Here is a 6,903-nt window from a genome sequence, read left to right as displayed (position 1 = left end):
AGTTAAGAGAGTCTTTTAGATATTTGACAGCTTCGCGAAGATAGGTTATGTCTTCATCTACGGCCTGTCTGAGAGAGGAGAGGGCAGAAGACTGTGTGGTGAGGGCAGCGATGCCGGTGCCTGCCCCTGCAAGACCCAGAAGGGAAGCAACAGTTAGGGCTGCAGTGATTGGTTCTCTTTTTTGTAGGTGGAGAGAGGTTTTCTTGAATGGCAACTGGGCATACGTGGCAGCCGGATGCTAAAGCGTCGGCGAGGGCATTTCCTTGAGCTAGCGGTCCTGGCAGGCCAGAGTGACTTCTGATATGAGCAATGAACCAGGGTTGTTGCCTTTCTTCAAGCAGTCGCTGTACAAAAGTGAGTGCTTGGTCAATAGTTAAGTCACTGGGTAGGAAAGTAGCAAGCGGGAGGCTGCGACACACTTGTAAAGTGTACAAGCTGTCTGTGAAGATGTTAAGAGGCTGGTCTGGGTAGAGATTGAGGACTGTGGCGACAGCTAAAAGTTCACCTGTTTGGACAGAAAAGTCATTAGCAAACACTAACTGTCGTGGCTTAGGTTCTCTTGGCGTATATATGACAGCAGCGAATGCCTTTTTTGAAGCATCTGTGAAAGCACTGATGGCAAAAGGAATTGGCTTTCTTGCGGGCAGCGGATGGAACGGGTTGGAAAATGCTAATTGAGATACCCCTTGTAATAGTGGATGATGCGGATAGTGATTGTCAAAAGAGCTACGAAAGAATTCTATTAGGCTTTGCATTTGGGCATTATTCATGATGAGAGAGGTAACTTCTTTTGCATCAAAGGGCCAAACGATGGTGTGTGGCGGGACGCCGTACGTTTGTATGGAGAGAAGTACTAAGTCAGTGGCTAATGTGATCCAAGCCCTTGTAAAAGGGCAGATTTTTGGGAGTTTACTTTTTGACGTGTGTAGAAAAAGAAGAGGACCATCTTGCCATAGGAGACCCGTTGGGGTGACTGGCGTTGGCAAAACTAAGGCAAGGATTGGGAGATCGGGAGAGAATCGCTCTAGGCGGCATTGCTGGAGTGCAGCATTTACTTGTTGGATGGCTTCTTTGGCAGCTGGGGTGATGGTGATGGGACGAGCAACTGCAGCGGATGGGCTGCACTTGGTTTGCAGGAGCTCGAAGAGAGGCTGCATTTGCGCTGTTGTGATAGGGAGCGCTGATCGAAGCCAATTGATTTGTCCGCAAAGCCGTTGGAGCTCAGTCAGCGTTATGTGATCAGAAACATGGATTTGCAGGCTGGTGGGCCGAATATATTGATGAAAATGAAAGCCTAAGAACTGGAAAGGTGGCTGGGGGTTGACTTTGTCAGGTTGCACTATTAATCCAAGACTTGAGAGGTTCGTCGTAACTGCAGAGAGTAGATCATTGAGAAGTGTTTTAGAACTTGCTGCTAAAAGAAGGTCATCCATATAGTGGATGATGTATGTGTGCTCTGGATGGAACTTAGAGCGTAGCGGCTCAATGGCATGATTGACATAGAGCTGACATATAGTTGGACTGTTCCGCATGCCTTGTGGTAGTACTCGCCATTGGAATCGAAGCGCTGCGCCCTGATTGTTGGTGCGTGGGACTGTAAACGCAAATCGTGGACAGTCTTGCGGGTGAAGAGGGATAGAGAAAAAGCAGTCTTTGATATCGATGGTGGCTGCATGAAAATGCTGAGGGACTGCAGTGGGATGCGGGCAACCAGGCTGAGGTGATCCCATTGGCTTAATATGTTTGTTAATTTCTCGAAGGTCATGAAGGAGGCGGAACTTGCTCGTATTCTTTTTATTGATGACGAAGACTGGTGAATTGTAGGGACTGGTAGACGGCTCAATATGCCCTGCTTGTAGCTGTTTTTCGACGAGGGCAGAGAGAGCTTGCAGTTTATGAGTTGGCAAGGGCCACTGCTCGACCCAGATGGGCTCCTCTGTGTCCCATTCCAGAGGGATAGGGTCAGGTCTTGAGATGGGAGCAGTGGCCCCTATAAGGGGGGGGCGGCGCAGCTATGAAGGCTTCTGTGGCGATTCGAGCTTTTAGCTGGCTGAGTACATCTCTTCCCCACAGGATGGTTTGGACTGAAGAAAGGACGAGTGGACGAATCTGGCCTTCGTGACCTTCTCAGTCGCTCCAATGCAGAGGTTGGGAGGTTTTCCAGGAGGTAGCGGCTCCCGTGGCGCCGATGACTTGAGGGCTGGTTTCGAGGGGCCAATGATTGAAGGCAGCGATTTCAAAGGGAATACAAGAGATTTCAGCACCAGAGTCTAAGAGCCCTTCAAGCCATTGTCCGTTTATTTTAAGCTCTAAGGAAGGTTTCTGGTGACGTTTGATAGGCATTGTCCACATTAAGGTTTTGGAGCTCTCTGGAGGGCCTCTTGGGGGAGGGGCTGAGGCTTGCCCCGCTGGAAGTTTAAAGGCTGGGAGATACGTTGCGATGAGCGGCAATCGCGGGCCCAGTGATACCCCTTGCCACAGCGCGGGCATGGTGTGGGGGGGCCTCTTGGTCTGTGCAGTGCTACGGCAGGGCGGGGAGCTGCCTGTTGAGGGCACTCGCGGATGAAATGACCGGGCTGACCGCATCGAAAGCAGGCAGAAGTGGAGGCAGATGACACAGCCATGGCGGAAGCGAAGGCAGCAGTAAGTGCTTTAGTCTGTGGGTCAATATCTCGACAAGCCAATACCCATTCATGTATTGGCTTATCACGGATAGGAAGAATAACGGCCCAGAAGGGTGCAAGGCACCCATCGAGAATGAGTTCTTTTGCTAACACAAACTGAGCATCTTCGTTAGTAATTTTCCACTGGCATGCTTCTAAAACGCGTGCGACAAATGCTGGAAAGGTTTCTTGCGAGTCTTGAAGCATTTGCGTAAATTTGGTGGACTGCTTGGTAGAAACTAAAGAGAACGATCACTGGACAAGAGCTTTTACTCGGTGCCAAAACCCTGGATCTATGTTTATATAAGAACGAGGGTCAGCATAGTTGTTAATTCCTGTGTAGGCGTCAGCTGGATCTTGGATACCCGCCTGGACATTTTCTACCACTTGCTTATCAACAGCTACTTGATAGTAAGCACGCCATTCAAGGAACTGGCCTGGCGGAAGGATGGAACGGGCTAGAGAAATCCAGTCATAAGGAAGAGCAAGTTGAACCCCTAACTCTTCTATTAATTGTTGGACATATGGGCTACCTATGCCGTCTTCTTTAACAGCTTTGCGAAGAGTTTTAACTTCTTCGGCTGTGAAGGGAAGCCAAGTCTGAGGGCGTTGCTGCGTGGGCAGCGGGTTGAGCGGGTATAGCTGGGGGGCGGGAGAATGTGCTTCGCTAGAAGCAGGTGGGGAGCTGCTGCCATACGGTGGTGGCGAGGGATGAACGGTAGTGGGAAACAGATGAGAGAATGATGGCTTAGCAGCATCAAGGCGGCAACAAACTGGCGGCGGGATATTTTTGGGCGCTGGACAAGATGGCGGAGCGGCGACGTCACTTCTAGGCGCTTGCCAAGATGGCGGTGTAGTTACGTCATTTTTGGGTGCTGGCCAAGATGGCGGCGAAGTCACGTCATTTCCGGGAGCCGGCCAAGATGGCGGCGAAGTCACGTCATTTCCGGGGGCCGGCCAAGATGGCGGCGAAGTCACGTCATTTCCGGGGGCCGGCCAAGATGGCGGCGAAGTCACATCATTTCCGGGGGCCGGCCAAGATGGCGGCGAAGTCACATCATTTCCGGGGGCAGGGCCAGAAGATGACGAGACAGGGAGGGGCGGGTAAAGGTGAGAGGAAGCGCCTTTGTTCCCGCCGGCGGGCTCGGACATAGGTGAAGAAGAAGCCGGAAGTGCGCCATTTTGGGCAGAGGTGGAAGAAGAAGGAGAAAGTACGCTATTTTGAGGAGCTACTGAAGTGGCTTCTGCGGGCCGTGGGGAGTGCGGGCGGGGAGGTTCGCGCTTGAGAGCGGCGGCGAGCTGGTCAGACAGAGAATTTGGGTCGCCAGGATCATCGGGCTCATAGTCATTGGGTTGCTTGACCGATTTGTCTCGGATGGCTTCTGACGGTGCACCGAGGAGACAGTCACGTATGGCTACTAGCGCAGGCAGCAGGCCGTGCGGAAAAGACCGCTTTTCATGCTCTATGGCGGAGGTGACTCGATCTATGAGTCGAGAGTATGTGTCTGGGCTCCAGAGCTGGCAAGTGGTGAGCCACGGATTAAAAGGGAGTAGCAGGTCCCAATATTTTTGGAGCTGTTTTAGGGAAACGCGGACTCCATTGGTATCAAGCAGGGCGGCTAAAAGCCGAACCTGAGGGGTATGGTGTGAGGAGAGAGAGGTGCCCATAGTGGGAGAAGAAAAGACGGCGATGGGGTCCCTACCTGGAGAGCTGAAATGGTCGCCAGTAGACAGCAGCAGCAGCAGCAGAAAGGGGCCGGAGGGCGGTGGAAGGAAAGGATCCCGGGCGAGACCCTGCTGAGAGTTGCTATTCTAAGTTAGCAACCCCTGCTGTAGGCTGCTATTCTAAGTTAGCAACCCACGAGGACCGGGCGGGCTTCCACGGCTCGGCGGTGAGCCCCTAGGCCAGCGCGTAGGCCTAGGTTCTCCAGGCATGGGGGACGCGCGGTAAAAACCACGGAGACAGCCTGTGAGAATGAGCTAGTCTAATTTATTGCGGAAATACACTGGATTATATAAGGTCGGGTCAAGGGAGGGGTAGGGATTGGGGCGGGTAAACTACGGGGCGGTAGTGGATAGGCGGAACTGTGCAGGCAGCTATGAGGTAGGCGGTGAAGGATAGCAACGGCTGGAAAAGGGAGATAACAAAGGCTAGGAGGAGGGGTGAAGGGAGGCAGCAACAGCACACAGCCTTGAAAAGCACTGCAAAAGTTTATTGTTGGGTTTTTTACAGATAAAGGAATGCAGCTGGCTTGATTTGTTTAAGAAGACACTAAAAGTCTTAGGAAGTTTTAAAACAAAGTGATAGCCATACAGCTGGACTTTAACTTTTTGCAACAAACTAGCAGTGTTTGGGATTGCTGCATAGTATGTTGTTACTTTCATCTATGATAAGAGGTTGTTTTTGTGACACATACTCTTTTATAATAATTAAAACCATAATCAACCACATTGTACTTTAATATTATGCTGAAATATTGGTAACTTTATACACTTTTAAGCATTCATAGTGATGTGGGCTATGGGTGGAAGGCTCTTTGTCTCTTCAGAGATAACTAAGTTGTTTGACTTGTGGGTGTGGAACAGTAAGAGGCTGCAGTCCTGCCCTTAGGGACAGTGGAAGCGGCTCCAGTCCCAGGAAATGTTTAACAATGCAAGGGCTATAAACTTTAAGTATTTAGGGGAAATGCAAAAAGTAAATATCCTAAAAGCTTATCTAGAATATCTGGAGTCCATGCTAAAAGCTTACCTAAGATGTGGAAGAGATATATGGTAATTGAAGCCTTTGGGAACTGAAACAAAGGGACCATTTGGCATTTCCTCTCTGTATAAAAGACGTTTGAAAATCTTGTTCAGGGCTCGGGATTCAAACAGAAGTTCCCGAGTCCGGCCAGCCGTCAATAAACCATTTTTCCTTCTCAAAATCATTCCTGAGTCCTGGCCTCTCTATACTCAAATAATTGAATTTCTCTTAAATTCTACAACATTTTTGGCGACTCTGGTGGGATAACAAATGAAGGCCAGAGATGGTAGCATTTTGCTGCCCCTTCCAAATCCCCAAGGAAGCCGGGAGGACTCGGGTGAACCCCAAATCTGGGCGCCCCTGGATTAAATTTAATCCAGGAAAGATGTGGGCTCCACCAGAATCTTCCCGACAAAAATCGAGGGCAATGGAAGGTCTGAAGAGAAAGATTCTGGGAATGAAAAAGAACTCCAAACATGGAAGAAGGTAAGATTCCCTGGGTGAGCACAGTCTGGAAGGCCCTAGCTTTAATTGCTAGGAAGGGGAGGCTGATCACCTCCCGAGAGAACCCTAGTAGCCCCAGAAGGCTGGGGGGAAGCCATTCTCTCTAGGCTTGGGAAAAGGAGAAAAACCAGGGAAAAGCCCTGGTGTTTTGGGTTTGTCTAACTGCATGTTAGAATCTGGTGCTGGTCTTATATCCACTAAAGGAGTGGAGTCTCGATTTTAATAGGAAGGGCTATTTATAGGTTCAAGTCCTAATGTCCTGGAAATTGGTCTAGATTAAGGGAAACAAAACTTGGTTACAGGAAAATGGATTGGCTTTTCTGGTGGAGATTGGTCTGGGTGTAAAGTTTAAACAGTGGAAAAGTCTAGCTGAAATCTTTTGTTATGGTGCTAATTTGTGAATGAATTCACTTTATACCAAATATTAAGTGTTCTGAGGTTTGTGATGGCTGTGGGGGCAGCCATGGTCAAAATAAATATATAAACTTGTGGGTCAGATTAGTCACCTTTGTGCTTCTGTCTGTGTCAGCTCAATGCTAGTGTTGGAGTTGTGTCCTTATGTAAAGTGGAATTACAGTTGAGCTGGAGCCCTCCCTTGCCATTGGCAAGGGAGTGAAATGATTCTGGGGCAAAAGCTGAGGAGTCTGGATGTTTGCGGAGTCTAGATGTTTGTGCATGCTCTGCTGTCTTGTCTCTCGTCTGGCCCTTTGCCGGGGCTTGGAGGCCATCTGTGTCTGCACCAAGCACCCAAGTTTGTTGGGAATGTCCCAGTCAGGGTGGCTGGGTTCCTGGGAGAGTTGCCAAATTTGAGTAGGTTCTGTCTGCCCATTTTGGCTGAAAGCTGGAAAGCGGGGAGCGGCTTGCCCCTTTCCAGTGAGTCCACCCTTCTATTCATAAGCCGCATTCCTGTTTGTTGTGCACCCGACTGCCTGGAAGGGGGGGAAGTGAAGGGGGTGAAAAGCAGAATCAGAATAAATGCAGTGAAGTTCCCTC

Source organism: Dasypus novemcinctus, chromosome 22 (assembly GCF_030445035.2).
Source record: "Dasypus novemcinctus isolate mDasNov1 chromosome 22, mDasNov1.1.hap2, whole genome shotgun sequence".
Classification (NCBI taxonomy): domain Eukaryota; kingdom Metazoa; phylum Chordata; class Mammalia; order Cingulata; family Dasypodidae; genus Dasypus; species Dasypus novemcinctus.
This window is presented reverse-complemented; position numbering follows the sequence as displayed.